This window comes from Octopus bimaculoides, chromosome 25 (genome assembly GCF_001194135.2).
Source record: "Octopus bimaculoides isolate UCB-OBI-ISO-001 chromosome 25, ASM119413v2, whole genome shotgun sequence".
Taxonomy (NCBI): Eukaryota; Metazoa; Mollusca; class Cephalopoda; order Octopoda; family Octopodidae; genus Octopus; species Octopus bimaculoides.
In genome coordinates this window covers 22,424,493-22,428,151 of record NC_069005.1, presented here as the reverse complement: position 1 = coordinate 22,428,151, position 3,659 = coordinate 22,424,493, and the positions used below count along the sequence as shown (strand labels likewise).

Here is a 3,659-nt window from a genome sequence, read left to right as displayed (position 1 = left end):
ACACACACACACACACACACACACACACACACACACACACACACACACAAAGGAGAAAAGAAAGTGGGGTTTTTTTTAATGAATTACATTAATTTTTTTTCCCACATTATTTTTTTCTTTAATTATTATTTATTGATATCATCATCATTATCATCTTGCAAATAATAATAATCATCATGTTATACATTATTCTGGTTCCTTGACCAAAAGAAGTGTAAGGAACAAATGTCAGCTCTCTTTCTCTCTGTCTGTCCCACCCCCACCTGGTGTAAGATTTTACCTTGTTCATACTAGCATGAGGTAATGGTCAGATGTCAGTGTAACAACTACTGGTCAATATATTGGTGGATAAGGCTGCAAGCTGGCAGAATTGTTAGCACGTTGGGCAAAGTGCTTTGTGGAATGCCATCCATCTCTACGTCGTGAGTTCAAATACTGCTGAGGTCAACTTTACCTTTCATCCTTTCGAGTTTGATAAAATAAGTACCAGTTGAGTACTGGGGTCAAGGTAATTGACTTATCCCCTCACCCCCAACTTTCTGGCTTGGTGCCAAAATTTGAAACTAATATATTGGTTGTACCAACCAATATATTTGCTTGCTTGATTGAATTTCCCCTCTTACAGAAGTATAACAAGTCATCACTGTCGCTGTCATCATTGTCATCGTTTTTGTGTCAATATCATCGTCAGCATTGGCAGCATCATTGTTCCCTTCCCCACCTGTCATTGTAGTCGTTGTCATCATCACAGGGCATTGTAATTGTCATCATAGTCACGTTGGCAGCATCTTGGTTCCCTTCTTCACCTGTCATTGTTGTCATCATAATCATCATTGTAATTGTCATTGTAGCATCATGGTCAATATTGATAGCATCATTGTTTCCTTCCCTCAACTGTCGTCGTCATCATCAGCCATTTTAACTGTCATTATAACAATCACTTGTCAGATATTGGTACCTCTCATGGTTGGCCCATTTGCTGGAAATACCAACCACATTTTTTTTTCAAATTCCACCTCACCCAACTTTTAGTATTTAAAAAAAAAAAAATAAAAGGCAGCCTTGGATATTTGTATACATTATGCCTGAATAAGATGGCATAGCCATAGCTAGAGAATGCCTTTTGATCACAAGTCAGCTCAACGTTGTTTCACTCTAAGCCAGTGAGCTGATCTGGAACTAGGCAACATCCTCCTCCTCCTCCTCCTCATCATCATCATACCTAAGATCCATAAATATAATAGCTGACTAAATCTGGAGTTGTCTCTCTTCTCAATTCTGATCTCAGATTTTCTTTCAGTGAAATAAGTACCCATGGTGTGTGTGTTAGTTTGTTTATTGTATATTTACTTGTTTATAATGATTGTTTGAAAAACAAAATAGCCCTGACACACTAACAGTTCTGTAATTCTGTGCTTCACTATTGCAGTCCATGGTTGATTTCAGCAATAAATGAGGTTTACTTTGGGAAATGATTGCTAACTTCTTGTACAGTTGCTGTTTTTGATTTCTGGAGAATGAATGGGATGCAGGAATTGATCCTCCATGGCCCTTTTCACAGCACAACACATTTGATTGTGGTTGAGAGAAAACTCAAGAGAATCAACCCCTTTGTTTACTGATCCCTCACTGTAAGCTAACCATAACAAAATTTGAACTGGTTGCAGAGAGCCAGAATACTGCAGGGTACCCTTTCCTACTCACCAATGACCTTACCTTACTACTTACATACATATATACAGGCTTCTTTCAGGTTCTGTTTGCTAAATGCACTCACAAGGCCTTGGTTAACCTGAGGCTATATAGTAAAAGACACTTGCCCAAGGTGTCATACAGTGAGGCTGAACTTGGAACCATGTGGTTGGGAAGCTATCTTACCTGGCTGCCTTTTCTGGCACACTAATTGGAAACAGATCGTTGTTCTCATTGTCCTTTGTGATCATTGTCTTATTGCTGTTGCCATTGCAACCATCATAATCACCACCACCATCATCATCATCATAACTGAAACAATGGTAGCATGCCAGATTACAACATTCAGTTTCATATTTACTTGTTCAACAAGCTTGTTTAAGCTTTGTTGGTGCAACCTCCCAATTTGTCCTGCTGTGGGTTCCTCAGTCACATATGTAAACGCTAGCATGCTGCTGTTGGTGATTGATCTTGCTATCTCCATCCATTTCTCCTTTACCTCCCTAATTAACTGAAGTCACCATCGTTGTCATCAATACCACCCCTACAGTCACCATAAAACTTCACCAACATCACAGTTTTATTATTAATTTCTTTAAAAAAATATCTGTTGTTGTCATCATCGTCATCACCATTACCACCATCATCATCATGCCTAGCATATCCAGCTTGTTGCTGGAGATATCATTAATGTACCAGCTGTTCGCTTCTCATGAACTAAGGTGGTATGTTTTGTTTAAGTCTCAAGGACATTGTGGAGACTCTTTGCAATGCCAAGTAACACTGCTTTCTGGATATGCTCTATTTTCATTTGTATGCCTATCTTTTCCAACTACTGTGTTATTATTGTTGTTGTTATTATTATTATTATCATTATTATTATTATTATCATTATCATGGTAGACTGGCAGAATTGTTAAATATCATCAGGTAAATGCCTTGTATTTCTTTTGTCTCTTTCTGAGATTAAAGCTGGTCAAGGTTGATTTACTCCTTTCATTGTTACAGGGTTAATAAAATAGATTACCTGTCAACAACTCTCTTCTCCACAAAAATTGGTGGCCTTGTGCTTAAATTAGAAACTATTATTATTGTTATTCAGTTTCAAGGTATTTTGTTTCAATTTCCTCAATTGCATGCATGGCTGTGTGGTAAGAGGCTTGCTTCCCAACCATATGGTACCAGGTTCAGTTCCACTGTGTGGCACCTTGGGCAAGCATCTTCTACTATACCTTTAAGTCAACCAAAGCCTTGTTAGTGGATTTGGTGAATGGGACTGAAAAAAGCCTGTTGTGCGTGTGTTTGTCCTCCACCACCGTTTGACAACCAATTTAATAAGAGAGACCAATAGAATAATTACTGGGCTTCAAAGAAAGTATTTGGGTGAATTCCATTTGGCTAAATTCTTGAAAGCAGTGCCCCAAACAAAACATGAAAGATAAATAACATAAAAGTGGGCAGGGAGCCAAGAATAGGAAAGAAACTTCTGGAGAGCTGATTAACATCACCTGTATTACTCATTCCCATGGAGGAAAGGCATTAATGAAACAGCATCCATTAACACTCAAGCCTTTACTCTGAAGTAGTGAGCAGTGAGAATGAAATTTTAAAAACTGTACAAGAATGTGTTGTGAATAAATAGATAAATAAACAAACAACCGAGACAAAATATTTTGGTTTAATTTAGTAGTTTAATTAGAGAGTGGTAATTTCTTCTCATAATATTATTCTGCATGTCATTATATGTCTTTGAATGTTACACTTAGCTCTGGAAAGAAATTGAAGACATAATTGAGATCTTTAGCCTAATGAAACCATGCCATGGAGATCTACAAATTAAAAACAAGAATGTAATCATTTACAATTGAAATAATATTTACAAAGACTAAAATTTCCGTAGGTCTTGCAAGTATACATAAGTAACATATTGAACAATGAATTATAGAGAGAGAGTGGTGTGTGTATGC

The 3,659-nt window shown here is 37.2% G+C and overlaps 1 protein-coding gene across 8 annotated transcripts in view; it reads left to right on the top strand.

Annotated features, from left to right (window-relative positions):
• The window catches only part of LOC106882575 (striatin-3), a 263,926-nt gene that overhangs the window by 226,348 nt on the left and 33,919 nt on the right, over nucleotides 1–3,659 (top strand). The gene's annotated exons all lie outside the window — the stretch shown is intronic.